Raw genomic sequence first — 19,256 nt, 5'->3', positions numbered from 1 at the left:
CTGAGCTACTAGTATATAAGAAAGATGAAAAGGACTGAGGATATTTAAGCAGTAGAAGTATCATAGTGGAAGCATAAGAGTTATTTTTGGCCAGCTAAAGTTCTAGCATGTGAAAGAAGGTTTTAACTAATTGGGCATAGAATGAAATTCTTGTCTAGGACCACCTCATGGAGGTGTAAGAGGCTGTCTCTGAGGAAATGGACTGCATTGGGGCATCTGAGTTCTGTTAGTGACAATATTAAAGTCCAGCTGGAAAGCCACTGTTGAAGCTGTTCGGGCAGAAATCTCTGCATGGATTGATATCCAGTTGGGTGGCATAAAGGCATTTTCACACAAACCCAGATAACTATGTGAAGTGTGGGCTTCTGCATTTGCTCAGCCCATGAATAAACAGAGCCCAAGGGAGGAGAGGAGAAGCTTCGAAATCAAGTGAGGCTGAGCTGTCTGCAAAGTCAAGTGTCAAGGCTAAAAACAGAGCTGGGAACCTGAGACACTAAAAGGTGGACAGTCAGGGAACCACACGGTTTCTCTGAAGGATGGGATTTGCTTTTACTTTTGCAAAAAGTCACACAAAACACCTGCCAGACTGTCCAAGGCAAGGTTCTTACAATTCTCCTCTGTGGTCCTTCATAACAATGAGTGTCATTGTGACAGATGTGTTTCTAAACTGAGCCTGTCAGGCAAAGAGCCCTAGATCAAGAGTTAATGTCACCTACACACAAATTATCTTTAAGCTACAAAGACTTCTAAGGACACTTCTAATCATAAGACTCTATAATTTTAAAAAAATGGAGATTATCTATGAAGAGGCATTTTGTGATTTTATAATCATATCCCTTGTCTTTAAACCCAAGACTTGTTGGCACAGCTAAACTGTTTAAAGATAATTCTTCTCCAAAGATTACGAAGCATTTTGTCTCTAAGCTAGGATTCCTTGGAACAACCCCTTCTAGTTACTTACTCAGCCTTCAACTTATCTGGAAGCAGAATAAGACTTTCAGTCTGATGAAGGTAGTCAGGTTATCCATACTTGGGATGACCTACACTTGGGACATAAGCCAGCCTGATTGATCAGCTCCAACTAGACATTGCCTAGTGACCATGAATCATGGAAATTTACCTGGCTTGCTTCCTGCAGGCCATCTGACCCTGCCCTCGTGTGCATCAGAATCGAATTATTTTAAAATAAAAATTCTAGGGGAGCACATTTCTTAGAATAATTTACAGTACTGTGAAATCCAGGAATCATATCTTATGTATACCATTAAAACTCAGGTAAGTGGTTCAAGAACCATTTTGTTCATCCTCTGGCTCTTGCCATCTTCCATTGATTACAACGTGATGTGGGGGGCATGGAACTGTGTGGCACTGTGTTTTCCCAGCTATAAAGACACTGTCAGTTTGATCAGATTGTGATATTCACTTGGCAGAACTCCATGTTAAAGACACGCTGATAGATTTTTTTGAGCTACCCTATTTATATAATATCTTTAGCTCCATAAAGGAGAAGAAATAGTAATAAAACAGTTAATCCTATGAGGTTCAAAAAGACAAATTGTATTTTTTGCAACCTACACAAAGCAGCAATGTATTTATCAATTTTAAATGAGGCACTCTCCTTTGTAACAAAAGGGAAATTTCTCTTTGAAGAGAAAGATCTTTACTCTTCATTGGTTGTTACCTTTCTCCTTATACAATGTGAGGAACACATATTTGACTTATCCATTTACTTGTTTGAAAGTTAATGTATTTGGAGAGAGCAATAGTGCACGTGCATGAGAGAGAGCACATGAGCAGGGGATGGGCAGAGAGCGAGGGAGAGACAGAAAACCCCAAGTAGGCTCCATACTGTCAGCACTGGGCCTAGGCTCGGGGCTCAATCCCATAACCATGAGATCATGACCTGAGCTGAAATCAAGAGTTAGATGCTCAACTGACTGAGCCAGCCAGGTGCTCCACTGAGTTACCCATTCACTTTAACAGACAACCTACTCATCTTAAGTATCTGCATATACTACTCTAACCTGCATTTTAAGAGACAACAAAAGCAGCTGACAAATTCCACCATGTGGTCTTTTCTTTCTTTCTGTTGTTCCTTTCCAATTCTCACTGTAGCTGAGTCTGCAGAGTGGGCAGTCCTCAGAAGGGAGAGGATCCCAGCCTCCTGTTACCTGGTCTCAAGCATCCTCTTTACCCTCCTACTGTTTGTCTAAATGGAACCTAATGAGACAAAGCACAGGTCTGTCCATCAAAGGGTAAACTACCTAGAACTGGCTTCAGAATAAGAAACAAAAACTGACAGTCACAGAAACAAAAGGAAGACCAAGGCTCTATAATAGCAGACCAGGTGGTCAGTCCAACAGATTCATGCAAACAAATGGTCAGTTGAATTGGAGGCCAGAGTGGCAGAGCGGAGGGGGCAAGATGGGGGGTAGGAAGTATAGATTAACTAGAACGGTTTAATTATTTTATTAATGAGTCAGTTCAGTCCCAGGGTTTGAACTGGTGACACTGTGTATGCATAATTGAAGCCAACCTCTGAATAGTCAGAGTAAAGGTGAGAGTTTAAGGAATTCTCCAGGTAATTTGGGAAAGGGAGTAGCTGAGGGCTCAAATTATGTGGTGTGGCTCTCTCCCCAGTGGGGAGCCCCTACGTAATTTCCTCCATTTCATTTTGTCTGAGCAAAAACAAGCTACCTTAATGTAAAGCAGTTTCCTACAAGGAGAGAATAAATTTGTTGCATTAAATAATTTGTTCTCTTTAGCTTACAATCTGGAGTTGGATGAGATAAAATCTAGAAAAACTACAAGTAAAAGAACCACATTCTGAAATGTTGCTTTCTTTTGTTCAGATGAACTCAATGAGTCTCTTCTTTAGTAGCCAAAGGCACAAGAACTAAATACAAAATTCCTTGGGGAAAAATGTTGCTACAGGGCTGAGTCCATTGGCTCCTTTCCCTCCCTTTATTCTCAGGAAGAAAAGGCACTGAAGAGAAGGCATTAAAATCCTTCTGAGGTTCAATTCATGATCCCTCCCTGCCCCTCAACCTCTCCAGCTTCTCTGGCATTTAAAGGAACACTGTCAAATAGGTGAGGTTTCACATTTAGAATTAAAATGTTTCAAAATTCCTAAGAGAAAAGATAGGATTCTGTGATATATATGCTTGCTTGGGAAACCAGAGATAAAAAATATTCAGACCCTGAACTTGCTTTTTCCTGGTTGTTTCTGTGTGGGCACAATGAAATTAGAAGAGTTAAATATTCTGAACAGGGTGGACATCCAAGCTATATAAACCAAGTCTTTCTACCTCACGTTTTCCCTCAATTGTGGGCCTTTTTCCCTGTTGATCTAACTTCTGACAGAACTCCAAGCCATGCTATTGATCCTGCTATATGAGCCCTTTGCAGGGCTCTCTGCAAAGCCCTGTATAGGCTGGTGCATCGCTGAGGACAATGTGATTAATATATTTGTATCTACAGAGTATGCCACAGTGCTCTCTTAGATATTACCTATTTTACAGAAACACCTCAACTCACTACTTGTTAGTGCTGGGGAACTCCAGGGCAGGGGTAAGAACATTTTCCCAAGAGCACTCAGAGCGGGTAAGTGACCAGAGGGGGAAAGGTCAGAGGATGAGCTTACAGGAAAGACCCAGAGATGGAGAAGTTTTGCATTTCCTCCAGCGGTAAAGTACTGGGGAAGATCAAGGTGATTCTTCCCTCAGCTCTCAAACTCAGAAAACTAAATATGAATTGTCTGTGCCTTCGGGTATCTGCTTCACCATGAAAATAATGACTAATCTCTGCTACCACACACACAGGCAGAGTAGAGAAAGAGAGAAGCCTGATTTATTAGGATCCAACGAAAGTGAAAAGAAGCTTGTACAGAGTGACTGCACATGCACACCCACAGTATGGGCAGTTTCAAATGACTCCATAAAAAGGCAAGGGCCAGATTTGTATGCCTGAAAATGAGGTATTAGTGCTTTATTTGAAAATTATACTCTTACGACCATACTGTCAATTTTTAGATAGCACAAACTACGTGTTCTGCCGTCTTTCCTCTCCTGCTGATTTACAGTAAGTCACAAAAGAGTTAACGTTCTCTCTCCCTTAATCTCTAAAGCAAGTAGGTTAATGATTAATTGTACCAGAGGGTTTTGTTCATAGAATTGAAACACTGTCATTGTATCTGTCAAGAGAATTAAACTTCCCCGATCATCTATACGTTTTTAAATGTATACTGTCACAGCATGTACCCTTACAACAAAGATGAACAAACTAAGCGTTACAAAATTAATTAACAATTAAATTCTTAGAGAGTAAATATAAGTGAAAAAGTGACTACTGTTAATTAATGCTTTGTACACACCACCTTATTAGCAACTGCATGCCTTTAAAAACAAAAATGGAGGAGACAACAAGATTGTCATTCATGTGCTTTCCTGTAGCAATTGAAAAAATAAGTAGTTCATGTCATTGGGGTGATTTTCATTCTGGGAAGAGCTACTTATTTCCAATCAGTCTCAAAAAAGAATTCTACTTGAAAAACCTTTTGCAAGGTGACCACTGCTCTGGGCTGCATAAAATCCCTTCTCTTGGGGAAATGCTATCCTGTGTGCCTAGTCACTTACACTCTGATAGTCTGTGTATACCAAGGAAAGAGACCTTTGCGACAAAGCGGCATGCAGGGATTGACCACTGAGACGAACCAATGGTAATGCAGAAGCAGGGCTGTCTCTCTCCCCAATTTAAGGGTAAAGACAGTTTGTAGAATCCTATCCTAGTTCCAGTGGAGAATGGAGGATGCCCTGTCCCCGTGCTGGAAGCAGGAGGTCCACTCCCACCCAGGTCTGAAATATTCCTTGGCTGCCTCCTTAGCCCCAAACAAGAAATTGCTCCTGTCTGTCATGCTTGGGGTAAATAAGGTTAAGCACAATTATAAATTACATGCAGTTTATCCAACGCCTGCCCAGGATCCTTAGAATTCCTAGCCTTTCCAGTCTCTAACTTTTCCCCTTTCTTCCTCCTCATCCATGCTTTCCATAGCCCAATGGTCCCCTCTTTCTCAAAACGATCTAATACATCTCTACGTGAAATGAAATCAACGTGTTATTCTTGTGGTCCTTATATCTGAGTCTCATCTCTAAACATGGAATGTTAAGCACCAGGAAGCAAATGACAGTAGGTATTTGAGGGCAAGAGTTTACTCAAGTGCCTGTAACAATCACTCCAAGAAAAGGCAGAGATGGGTGGCCAGCTCAGGTCGCTATGGTCTGGGAGGCCAAAGCTGTTCATACACAAATTATGCTCTTGCTGTGTTCAAACCCTAAGCACTGCCCAATTCCCTGAGATTCACAGTCACATTCTCCAAAAGAGATAAAAACCAAACAAGGGTTAAGTCCCCAGACACATTAGCAATAGTCTATATACCAAGAAGCCCCTTGTTCCTCCCTCAACATAACTAATTTTAAATAATAGAAAACAAATCCGGGTCAATTTTTGGAGCTGTAAATCCAGTGTCAGTAATTCTGACCTCCACTAACACAGCTACTATTTCAAATTCCACTCTGACAGTTGCTCTGACTCTTTGGGGGCTGGGAGGCAATCCAAGTAACCGGAGAGAAGCAATTCTTTGACATGCTCCAATCCCACGATTCCAGAAAGAATGTAAAGGGGACTGGGGCAAAAGATGATTTTTTCATTTGTGTGCCATTCCTCATTATTCCCACCTCTACGATTCTCTGTCACTCTTAGCCTGCATTTCCTGTCAGCTGAGGCTTGAATATCTTCTATAAACATCCCATGTTATTGTCAGCCACCTACTATGACTGGGCAGTTTGCTCAGTCTGAAGATATCAGACTCTGCCTACAGGGAGCTTACAGTCTAGCCACAAAGGTAGATCATTAAATAAGCACTCTCATTAACTATAGCTGTACATAGTAAATAGCAGTTGTGTGGTGCTGAGGGAGGGTCAGAAGTTACGAGAGGCCCTCTTCTGAGGGGTGGGAGTGGAGACTTCAGACTGTGTAGGAGTTGGCCAGGTAAAGTATGAAAGTAGTAGAAAGAAGAGTGCTCTGGGAGAGGGGACAACATGGGTAAAGTTCCAGAAGGGAGAGAAATTTGACATGTTTGAGGATGTGGAAATTAAGTCTGGAGACTCAGTCAAGTAACTCAAGATCAGGTCAGGAGGAACTGGGTAGTTAGACAGGCAATGGGAAGCCACTGAGAGGGATTAATCTGGCAGGTTATGTGATCTATTTTGCATTTTAAAAGATCACTGGGGCACCTTCGTGGCTTAGTCAGTTAAGCATGAGACTTCAGCTCAGGTCATGATCTCATGGTCCGTGAGTTCGAGCCCCACATCAGGCTCTGTGCTGACAGCTCAGAGCCTGGAGCCTGCTTCTGTTCTGTGTCTCCCTCCCTCTGCCCCTCCTCTGCTCATGCTGTCTCTCTCTCTGTCTCTGAAAAAATTTTTAAAAAGAGTTAAAAAAGGTCACTAATGACAGTGTGGAGAATGGTAAGACTACAGCCAGGATGACATGTTAGAAGGTTATCAGTTGACCCCACAGACACTCCCTTAATCCCTTTCATTTGGTCAAGGCAAGTTGACTCTCCCCAGGCATAGCTCATTCTCCTTAGGATTTCTCTGAAGATCAGAAAATATTCCTTTCTACAGTGTCTGAAGTCAGACTCATTGATTTAGGGCATGTTCTAATCTACCAACTGGGAACATACCTAATAGCTCTTCAAAAATCCTAAGTCAGGTATCTTGTCTTCTCTCTGTCTTTTCTGAGAAGGGAGTAATTCTTGGCCAACCATCACCAGTTCCTGCACTTGTTTCTCATATGATATGGTCTACTCAATTCTTTTAACCCACATTGGGGTAGACGTAGGGTCTCTGTCCTCACACCATCCTGGTGACTTACCTCTGAATTTATTTGTTCATAGCTCTTTTGCAGTTTAGCTCTCAAAACTGAAAAACGTACCCTAGATGTGCTGTGAACAAGACAGAGTAGAGAAGGCCTTTCATTTCCCATCAGGAGACCACTAGTCTTCTGGGAAGTGGGGAGAATGCCAGAAAAATTCCAAAAGGGAGAATGATATCCATCCTTCCCTTCTTCACTAGTCATACCATCCCTGAGTTTTGGTTGGACACATAACTACCCCAAATGAAGGTTATGTTATTTAGATATTCCTACAGCTTAGAGTGACCATGTGACTAAGATTTATATGGGAATTATTGTGTGTGACTTGTGAGAGGAATCCTTAAAGAGAGAGGCAGTCCTGGCTGCTGCTGCTACTTCCCCCTCCTTCCTGACTGGGCCTCTAGCAGCCATCTTGTCTCACCTCATGGAAGCCACATGCCGCGGCTCGTAGAACAACAGTAAGAGAGAAGAATGTAGATGGATCCCTGACCTGTGGAGTGTCTGCCTCTGCTGGATCATTTGTTGGAACTTCTTTTATGAGAGAGAGAAATAAACAAGTATGTTGTTTAACTGTTATTTTGCATTTTCTGTCCCTCATGACCAAACTAAGTCGGACTGATACACACTGTTTATTTCAGGGAATTCATTTCTATTAATGCAGCCTAAGAATTTGCTACCCCTACCATACCACACTATGAAATGCTTCTTAGCCTTTTCCCCCTTGGTCTGTCATTAAGTCATATATGTGCCTCCTTCACTGAAATGATATGTGAAAAATCACCAGGGATCTTTGTAGCAAGGCTGGTTTCAAGGATGGATGAAGTGAGACATAAGGCATTGGGCTGGGGCCCCATTCCTCAAAGAGGCTGTATCCTCTCTAAGATTTAGGTACCACATTCTTCTGGGGCTGTGAGTCTATGAGCAAGTCATGACAAACTGAGCACTTCTTTGTCTGTCATGTAGAGCTTGTTCTGAGGAGATGTGTGGGGCTGTGATGACTCCATTGTGTTGGGAACCTATTTGTCAGTGCTTCTGTCTGAGGCCTCACTGCCCCTCTTATTCTAGATCTGCCCCCCCTCCCCCATCCAGTCCCCTGATGCATGCAGTCTTGCTAAATCTAACTCTGCTTAGTCAAAAAAGTTTCTGTTGACTCATGTGAATATGCATCACGGCAAAACAGTGGCAACATTAATTGGCAGGAAGCCAAACCCACCCAGAAGTCTCCACATTTTCTATAAAAGATGAATAAAAAGATGAATGCAAAAGTCCCTGTATGTCTCATCAGTTTGGACTAATGCCAAAATGAAGACTAACCATTTCATTAAGCAGTGTTCAGTTTCTAGTTCCATCCAGAAGACAATAACTTTTTAGCATGAAGAAAAACTTTATTGAAAACTATCTCTTGAAGGATAAAGAGGGAGGATGGTGGCCAAGAATCCATTTGGGTAAATTAAGAAAGAAAAATAATAGTACTTTACACGTGTGTGATGAATTCACTTATATTACCATTACCTACTGGATGGTAATAGGAAACTTAGTTCAAACAGATGAAAAGATTAGTCACAAGAAATATGTAAACATGACCCCAATTACTGCCTTTGCCCATATTTAATCTCTATGTATACACTCATTAGCCCACTTAGTGTTCAGAGTAACTGTAACACCCCTGGTCAGGAGAACCCATGCCTGAGCTCTACATGGTCCAGATGTGAAATGGATATGTTCTAGCTAGGACTCGCTGACAGGACAAGTCTAATTCTTGAATCAGATCTCAGAATAAATACAATTCTCCTAACAAGCTACTAGCTCAACTTCATTCTTTCTCTTCTGTTTCTCTATGAGGAATGAATGGAATCTCTCTTGGGAATTATCCTGTGTCTAAGAGGAAAACAAGCACCAAAGTTCCCACATTTGGAAAACTAAGAGCCTGACAGATTTCATCAGAGAAAGATGTCCTAAGTTAGTATGTTCTTTACAACAATACTCCTGCAATTTATTATTTCCTTCAGGCCACGGTTATGCCTCACACTGTCACTTCTTCCTGCTGACATCTTAGGAACTTCTGGACAAGTTCACATCTGCAGTAGTGCAAAGTGTGGGGGTGTGGAGTAGGGTGGGGGTATGAGGGTAAAGAGATGTTGAAATGGCATTAAGGGTGGGGGTGAAAATGGGTATTTCAAGAGATAAACCAACAGTATACAAAGCAATCAGAGACCAGTGGCACCATAACTGCCATGACATGAGAGAAGAGGTAACAAAGGAGGAAACAAAATAGGAAAGACAATTCCACGTGACAAAAACAACCAAGATGGTAAACATTACTTCTGAACTTTTTGGTTTTATGATTTGGAAGCAACATTTCATATGATTACAATGACTTACCTCTTTCAAAAACACATGGCTGGGTTTTCTTGTCTCTGTTTTTTTTTTTTTTTCTTAATTGAAAAAAGAAAATAAAGTCCTCGTTCATTTATGGCATGAAATTTGAAAATACTTTGTAAATAACAATTTTCAGGCTGAATTCTTCAGAGCAAAAGATACATACTTCATTGTATATAACTACTTAGAATATTTACTTGCACCTATTTGATGGATCTATAGAGCATTTCTCTCTACCATGTAAATGTGAATCTTTGAAAAGGGAGGTAGATCTCTGGGTATTCAAAAAAAAAAAAAAGAGGGAGGGAAAGAAATAGGATGGTGGAACGGGAGGAAGAGAAGTAAAAGGTTTAATCGCCTGAAGGGAATATGAGTTCCCAAATTATAATAGTATCCTGCCATGTGCAATTCCCTCATAAACTTCACATTCTTTAAACGTCTATTTAGAATAAGGAACAGTTACCCTAGGTTTGGAGTTTTATTCAATATGTTCCAAGTTCTGGGTTCCCTAGGATTATTCCATAAGAATGACACATCTAGGACCTACCTGTAGTCAAATAAGTAAAAAGTGTTTGTGAATAAATAAAAATGTCTACGAAGATAAAAGCCTATATAGTTCAACTGGAGTCACATGAAAACCTAATAAAAGGACTTGGGGAAGTCTTTACTGGAACCATGGACTCATTGCGAATCATAGACAAAAAGAAAGATTCTGTCTTCCCCACTGTGGATGAGATGGAAAAAAAATCATGCAAGAGGGAATAGCATTCCAGTAGTTTTATTGGAGTAATCAAGTACACATGAAAAGGCACAACATGGTCACCAGACATGGAATCTCAGAATAGAACCAGACTCTCTTTAGGGAAGTGCTAATTGCTTCAATATATTTCTGTAAAGCTGGCAAGAATCAGAGATCGGGAGAGTGGAGGTAAAAGCTTCTTTTGAGCAAAAATATTTTGATGCAAAAGAGAAGCCATTTGAGATGGAATCCACCAATGACTAATGTGCTCAAGAGGGTACTTTTCACCCACAGAATGTGAGTTCCCAAAGGAAACACCAAATACAATGCTTTGGCCAAGGTAAGAATGCAATAAATATCTGTTGAAAATATAAACTTAAATTATCTTTTTTTAATCATATATAAATGACAATATAGTCAAGAACACAAAAGACCACAATAATATAGCCAGATTCTAATATATTAATTTAATCAACAAATATTTATTGAACACTTACTAGATGCCAGGCTCAACAGAACACAAATAGAAAGTCTCTGACTTGATGGTGTTTACACATCAGTTATAAAGACATGGCACATTTGGACCATTGCCTGAACTCATATGTTTAATACTCTCTAAAGGATGGAAATTTTAACGGTTCTTTAAATTATTTCATCATGAATATACTTAATCAACTGGTTACATACTTCCTTAAGAATTGCTGCTGCTAGAAAAGAATGTAACAAGTCCTATCACATTGGACCTAAAAATGTGCAAGATGTTGTTAGATCTGGCTCTACACTCATTAGGCCATATTCATAATTTATGGATATACAAAATTTTTTTTTTCAGATATCAGTCAGCCATAAGACTGCTAGCTAAAAAAAGATGGCCTTCTTTCTCCTGACACACTATATTCCAGTACAAGAGGTCACAAGTCACAGAGAAATACATTTCAACATCAATGGCCAAATGTAAACAGAAGTAATTATGTTTACTCAAATGCAAACTGTATTTGTGGTATTGATACTGAAATGAATCTATAACATCATACTTAGGAATGAGTGAATCAATGAGGATCAACCATGTATAAAAATACTTAGCCCATACTAGGATCTATTTATTGAAGTGTTTACCAAAAAATTCAGTGTGGTCATTCTTAATAATATGAGTACAAAAACACATTTTAAACTGAAATCTTCCTCCTTTCTTATCTATTGTATTCGTGAGGGTCTTGACAGGAAATAGGCGGTTCACTCCAATTAGGATAATTCGTGGAAGGGTTAAGGATTAATCATCCAAGTGTAAGTAGGGTGTAGGGAATCCCAAGGGATAAAGCAGGAACCTAGGGTGAATAGCAGAGACACTGTCACCATCTGTGGCCTCAAGGACTAGAGGAGGAAGAGGCTTCTGGAAGCAAGGAGGAGAGAGTCCTGAAGAGCAGGCTGTTTTGTAAGAAGCAAAAACTTTCTGGCAAGAGCAGGATGGAAAAGGGTAGAGATGGATCCACAGGGGCAAACGGAAACTATCTGACGCATACACAAAATGTGCTATTGCCCAACTAAGCTGATTAAATGTTCATTCAATATTTATTGAGCTCCTACTATGTGCCAATCCCCATACTATGCAAGGACTCTAAAAGAGAAGTCATGGTGTTTGCCCTCAGGGAACTCAGAGTCTAGTGTGGACAAGAGACATACAAACACACTAAGTAAAATACATTATTGCCCCAGGCAAGTTCTGTTAACAGAACTATGAGAAAATGTGAAAACAAAGGAGATTGAGGAGTATCTTTTGGAAAGGAACATTATTAAGGAATTGCTGACACAGTCTTACCTGTACTATCAAGTTAATTGTATTCAGGATAATAAAGAGGTCACTGAATTATGGGCCTATAATTCTACTGATATGTTTATAACCATACAAGCATATGTATTAAGAGGTCTCAGCAAAGACCCTAGATGTGTTTTGTTGTTGTTGTTGTTGTTGTTGTTGTTGTTGTTTTAACCACAACTCACATCGGAAATAGTTCACTGCCTTCATGTTAGGAGAGGAAATGTGCTCAAGTTCATACAACTGGTTAGTAGCAGGGAGGCAACAAGGACCCAGGTCTCCTGGCTCCCTGCCATGGTGGGCCTTGGAGGCTTTACATGTTAGAGGTAATGTCAGATGCACCTAAATTGAATCAGTTTCTTTCCCTGTCTCATCATGGATCTACTATATTTCATTTCTTTTTATCCTTCATTTTCTTGCATTGATTAGCGGGCCTCTCAAAATTGGCATCAATTAAATTCTTAAGAATCAGAAGCTCAAATCCTTAAATCTGTTACTAAGCAGTAAACTTCAGTAATGTGTTTTTCACTCTACTATTTGTGGTAGCCTGTACTTTCCTGGTGTGATTTCTTTTTATATAATGTGTGAATTTTACAGTATGATGTCAACATGGTGAAATGCATAACCATATGGTTGCCACATAATTGAATGCTCCAATCTGTGAATTGTTCTTTGAGCAATTACTGTAGTGACCTAATTGTTGCCATTTATTGTTTTGTTAGTAACGAACGATTATTCAGAATACTCAGAGTAGTTGACCCTTAAGCTACACAAATTTGAACTGTGAGTGTCCACTTATATGTAGACTTTTTTTTTTTATAAGTACAGAAAAGTACTATAAATGCATTTCTCTCCCTTATGATTTTCTTAATAATATTTTCTTTTCTCCAGTTTATTGTAAAAATGTAGTATATAATACATATACAAAGCTGTGTCAATCAACTGTTTATGTTATCAGTCAGTATTTTTTTTTTAACATTTACTTATTTTTGAGAAGGAGAGCACAAGCAGGGGAGGGGCAAAGGGAGAGGGGGACAGAGGATCCCAAGTGGGTTCCGTGCTGACAGTAGAGGGCCTGATGCAGGGCTCGAACTCACAAACCATGAGACCATGACCTAAGCCAAAGTCAGATGCTTAACCAACTGAGCCATCCGGGCACCCCATCAGTCAGTATTCTAGTTAACAGTGGGCCATAAGTAGTTAAGCTTGGGAGGGAGTCAAAAATTGTATATGAATTTCAACTGTGTGGAGTGTCAGTGTCCCTAACCCTTGTGCTATTCAAGGGTCAACTGTACTTTAATACAACAGGCCACCAATATATTTCATTCACTCCCTTCTACATGACTGTGTGAACTCTCAGGGACCATCCTCATGGCCTTCACAGAATGCTTGGTATATTGTACATACTCCATAGCTGTTTCATCATTAAACATACATATAGGGTCTAATGTCTAGTATATTTCAGGCACCGAATTTGGGATACAAATATAAATAAGACATGGTCACTCCCTTCAAGAGGCTCAAGCTCAGTCTAATTCAGTGTTACCAATTTTTATTGACCTGCACTCTATGTCCAAGGACGAGGCTGGTGAAGACATGCTAATGAGTAAAAGTCAATGATTCATGTTGCCTAGACTAGAGTCTGTGGCACGTGGTATGGCTCACAGGCTGAATTTCCTTGGAAAGCTGGATGACTACTCATAATAGCCCAAATGTCACTGCCCCTGAGAGGCTGTATTCTACTTTTCTAATTCACAGGCTGATGGGGAGAAGTCACCTTGCCATGAGAACCCCAAACAGCCGAACACTGAGGTTTTGATCCCTAGAAGAAAATAAAGCTGCATTTTGTTTTTGATCCTTCATGTGTTTTGTTCATGTTTTCCATGTAAACCCACAGCAGAAGACTTTTACACATTTAAGAAGAAATAAGGTTTTCTTATGCGCTTAAAGAAAAATTGATACCTTTGGCAATTAAGTACCTTCTATGAACTTTATGGCTCTAAATACCTGCTTTCGTTTGTGTTTTGATGGAACTAATATTCATTATTGAGCAGGTTAAGCTATAAAGGTTTTTATCACTTAATCTTTTCCTTAATATTTTCAAAATGGTTTGTGAGCATAGCTTATATGTCATTAAAAGCTTATTTCAGGCAAAATGGATAATTGCAGTGACTGATGAGTATTAATATAAGAGAAAAGTAAATAATTTTGCTGAAATTGCCAGAAGGCCAAGCGTTATCAGGTAATGCATATCATAGTGTCCTCTGTAGACAGAGAGTAAAAGAATGTAGATGTTTTCTTCTTCTCTTCTTGTCTGCAAACACCACACGCAAATATAGTCAACTACTATACAAAGTAAAGACTGCCTTGGCTGTGGATTTGGGGGCAACTCTGCTACTCCATAATACTGTTTATCAACTACTTCAGACGTTTCTGGAAATAATGGAGGTATAAAAAGGAACACTGGAAAAACATATGGTTTTAAAGAGATCTTCTTAAAATCCTAACTTCGGTGAATGAAAGACAAAAATTATATAGACCATGAAGTGTTATGAGGATAAAAAAAAGGGCAGGCAAAGATATCATCCAACCTCCTGAAAAAACACAGTAAATCTGAACCATAACATTCTTTCAAGGTAACTTAAGGAAAGATGTTAAATCTGTTTCCCCTTTTGTTTTCATGAAAGAGATTTACTCTGCTCTCAATAAAGGGACTTGTTTTCCTGTAACTGTACCAGTTAGATTTCTCTGTTGTAATCTGGAAATCTATGGCTTTGAGGTGCTCTAAGCATTTCTCTTTTTGCTGTGTAAAGCTGTGCTGCAAAGGACTATTTCAATTATATGCTGGCCCAACTTTTCAGCCCCTTAAAGGTTACTGGGCAAATTTCATCCAAAACTTCAATATAATGTTAAAGTTACTATTTAAAGTCAATGTATGGCACTGTCTTAAACTCAGGGACTCTTGGTTCTAGTGGTTCTTGGCTTATGCTCACAGCTCCCCAGATTGGTTAGTAAGTTGTGGTCACCTTCATGATATTGCTTCATCCTTAAATGAAGTTGGCTATAAACAAGATTCAGCCAACAGGTATCGCATATACTAAACTGATCATAGATTGTGCCATCTACCTCACTGCCGGGGGCTGCCCCTTTAAATGCAGTCACACAGAGGTGGCCTTTGGTGAGGGCGGGTCCTGGCTTGCCAGGCAATACCGATCTCCTCTGCTGCTCTGCCTGCTGGGTGGTTTGGCTGCCTCAGGATATGCCGCTGTATTTAACAGAAGAGCCGTCCTGAACTCCGCTTTACTATGTGGTGCTTAACTGCTGACCCTTAAAAACTGTCCAGGCCCTATGTGCTTGGTTGTAAATAAATTAATGATGACCGTAAAATACAACAAATTCCACACCAACTGATCCAAGGACTTTGAACCTTACCAGTATCGAATAGAGAAGTTACTTTCAGGATTTTCTTATTTTTTTAAAGTTGATGTCATGGTTGTATAAGCATATATAGTCATCACTAAATAGATGCCTCTCTGTTACAGAGGCAACAAAGAACATTTTTTTTTTAAAGCCCCACTTCCTCCCCAGGAAATGGTGTATGCTCAGAGAGGAAGTTGTCTTCCTGTTTTCTCCATATTAGCACACTTGCAAGGTTTTTTCTGAGCTTCCAAACTCAAAGTCTCCATCTTATGGAACAAGCTCCTCTTAACAACTGGCCACATTTTTACTGAGGTGATTTAAAAAAAAAAGATTTATTTCCCAAAAATCATAACAAGTATTATTAGCCTAACGTGTTGTCTACTATATTAGACTTCCCTACTCCAATGTGCATCTCATTCGATGTATAGTAAGGGCCCTGGATGCATTCCCTGGGATTATTTTGTCAACATCTTTTGCAAAATACATCAACTCTTAGTTTCCCAATTATGAAACAAACTTGACAGAGCACCTGCTTTTTATTATGTCAGTGTTTTGGGATACAAACTCAGTGTGCCTGGCACCCAAGAATGAAATATAATTCAAGAACGTTTTGTACATTCTGCTCTAAAATTTTAGCATTTCAGCACTGATGTCTGGGGCTATTAAAAAGAGCCATTTGGAAACAAACAAAAGTCATTTTCCCCCCTTCTCTTGAGTTTTTGCAGTCAGTTAAGGAGTTTGTGTTTTGTGTATTTCACTAGTTGATACTTGAAGTAACAAAGTGTAGATAAACCTGAGAATCAAGGCAGGCCTGGGTCAAGATGATATTTTAAATGATGAAGTTTGAGTCTGGTAACTTTTCCCCATTGTCTTTTTCATTGTTGCCTCTGTATCACCAGTTTGTTGACAACTAGCGTGTCAATTATCCATTAAGTCAAGGTTGTTTTTCAAAGATGGTCCAGAAGACCATCTAAATTAGAATTATCAAAGTGCTTGTTAAAAATGCAGATTCCTGGGTCTCATCCCAGACCCATCAAATCAGAATCTTTGTGAGTATGCCTGGGAATCTGCATTTTTATAGCTGCCCATTTGATTACTTAGGGGTGTGGTAAAGACAAAAGTGGTCACCTCTCCCAAAGATACTTGCTTGTTAATAGTGAGCAACCAAAGACCTGAAGTTCTTTTTTTTTTTTTTTTTTTTAATTTTTTTTTTTTCAACGTTTTTTATTTATTTTTTTGGGACAGAGAGAGACAGAGCATGAACGGGGGAGGGGCAGAGAGAGAGGGAGACACAGAATCGGAAACAGGCTCCAGGCTCCGAGCCATCAGCCCAGAGCCTGACGCGGGGCTCGAACTCACGGACCGCGAGATCGTGACCTGGCTGAAGTCGGAGGCTTAACCGACTGCGCCACCCAGGCGCCCCATGAAGTTCTTTAAAACCTACAGCTTTGTTGTTGTTGTTGTTGTCAGGGTCAAAGTTTTTTGGGACAAGGGAATTTTTTTCCATGTCCCACAAATCTTATAATTAAGGCAGCTCCATCTTTACCTACTATTCATAAATTGAACTCTGGGTGTCAAATGTCAAGAAAAAATTGGCATTCTTTATTGGCAGCCTGTAATATACCATGATGGGCAGATATTCTGAAGATAATTAGCCTGGGGAAAGGCTTTATAAAATCTGCAGGCTCTTTTAATTGTAATTATTTTGAGTACATTTATGCTTGAACACTGCCCACAGAACTCACTATCAATTATTATTTTTTTTTCGTTACCCTCCAGCAAGAAACAATTTCCCACATCAAGTAACAGACCTCAAAATCTCACACTATGCTTTAAAAATATACTAGTGGTCATTCCTGGTAATTGTCCAATTTTAAAGAAATAGCTTTTCTTACATTTCTGTCCAAGAAAAAGGTCTAGGTCCATTTTGTAGTACATGTTCAAGATTTTGATAGAAAAGCAGACTTCAAAGCAAAGTAAAAGGATGCAATTAGACACCCCATGGTTAACTATACCTAACTAACTGTTAACTGTACCTCACTTGGATGATTCTCAATGAATTTTCTCCATTCTTCTCAATAATGATAATGATACCTTAGCATTTTAGATGTGTCAAAACACAGTTTATACAAATTTATCAAATGATTTGTCAAATTACCTACTAATTAGTATAACATCAAGACGATTAAAAGGCATTTATCCATTTAACCAGACGACCAGGGCTATTGTTTGTTTTGCCCTCCTACACGTTGCTCAACCTTTCTAAGGCTCATTTTACTCATATTTAAACAAGAGTGATAATAGGAACTGCATCAAAGAGATATCAGGAGGACTAAGTGATGTGTGTGAAGTACTTAGCACAGCATACAAGAAGCACCCGATAATGTTAGTACAGGCATACCTTGGAGATATTGCAGGCTTGGTTCCTTACCACTGCAATAAAATGAGCATCACAATCAAGCAAGTCAAGTGAAATTTTTAGTTTCCCAGTGCGTATAAAAGTTATCTTTATACTGTACTGTAGTCTACTAAGTGTGCAATAGCACTGTGTCTAAAAAAATGTACATACTTTAACTTAAAAATAATTTATTGTTTAAAAATGCTAATCATCACCTGAGCTTTCAGGCAGTTGTAGTCACTGGCCCCAGATCACCATAACAAATATAATAATAATGAAAAAGTTTGAAATCTTGTGAGAATTAACAAAACCTGACACAGGGGCATGAAGTTAGCAAATGCTGTTGGAAAAGTGCCACCAACAGACTTGCTCCAAGCAGGGTTGCCACAAACCTTCAATTTGCAAAGACATGCATTCCAGGTGAAGCACGATCAAACAAGGTAGGCCTGTATAATTGTTATTGTTTTCTTATCTCTGGGCATCATGTTAGACAATTAAATACATACTATGATACTTTTATAACACCAACACATGGATGTATCGACCAACTTCTGATACTGTTTTACACTATAGCATATGTAAATACAATTGGTTTAATTGAGTTTAGAAATTCTTTTGTCTCTGCCTTTTCTAAAGCATCGTAAATGCCCTACTTACTCAAACTGCCCATGATGCTGACTTCATTCTATCTATTGACTGGAATATATCTAGCTTTATAATCCTCATCTATCTTTGTAGATAGAAATTTGTCAGATTAGCTTATGTATAATGATTCCTTTTTAAGACAATTTAAGTGAATTAAAGTCAAATAAATTTTAAGGAGGCCTGAAAGTGGCTCAAAGTCATACTGGTCCCCAAATATTTAGGAAATCCTAATTCTAAACTGTTAACATCTCGATGTGATACCAAGACCATTTACAAAGGCTCTTTTTGTTAATTAGTTTGTGGGGTGCTAAGTGAGTTATTTAGTAATGATTATCAATAGTTAAATATTTCACTGTGAAAATAGAATAATAAATAATACTCCTCCGGTCTTAATAATAGTCACAAGTGCATTCATTCAACAAATACTAAAGTCCTTCTGTGCATAAAGGATCATCCAATGTGTTGGGGTCTTTGAAACATTGTGATCCAATCTGACGAGCTCCAAGTCTTGTTGGGGAGCGACAGAGAAAAAGATTTGATAATATAAAGTTATAAATAAAGGGCCGTGAATGCAGAGAAGAGGGATTAGAAATCTAAAAAGACTGTCTTTCTTTTTTTTAATTTACTTTTTACTTTTTAATTAATTAATTAATTAAAATTCAAGTTAGTTGACATACAGTGTAGTATTGCTTCCAGAAGTAGAACCCACTGACTCATCACTTACATATAACACCCAGTGCTCACCCAATAAGTGCTCTCCTTCATGCCCATCACCCATTTAGCTTATCACCGCACCCACTTCACATCTTGCAACCCCTAGTTTGTTCTCTGTATTTAGTCCTAACTTTCCAGGACTTAAGGGCAAGTCCTAAGAAAGGGGAAAAGGAGAGGTACAGCAGGGGCTTTGAGATGGAAATCACATAGCTCTTATA

The 19,256-nt window shown here is 39.2% G+C and overlaps 1 protein-coding gene across 2 annotated transcripts in view; it reads right to left on the bottom strand.

Annotated features, from left to right (window-relative positions):
• MAML2 (mastermind like transcriptional coactivator 2) overlaps positions 1–19,256 on the bottom strand; it is a 347,914-nt gene that overhangs the window by 201,291 nt on the left and 127,367 nt on the right. The gene's annotated exons all lie outside the window — the stretch shown is intronic.

This window comes from Neofelis nebulosa, chromosome 10 (assembly GCF_028018385.1).
Source record: "Neofelis nebulosa isolate mNeoNeb1 chromosome 10, mNeoNeb1.pri, whole genome shotgun sequence".
Taxonomy (NCBI): Eukaryota; Metazoa; Chordata; class Mammalia; order Carnivora; family Felidae; genus Neofelis; species Neofelis nebulosa.
The sequence above is the reverse complement of the archived record's forward strand: the minus strand, read 5'-3'. Positions and strand labels throughout refer to the sequence as shown.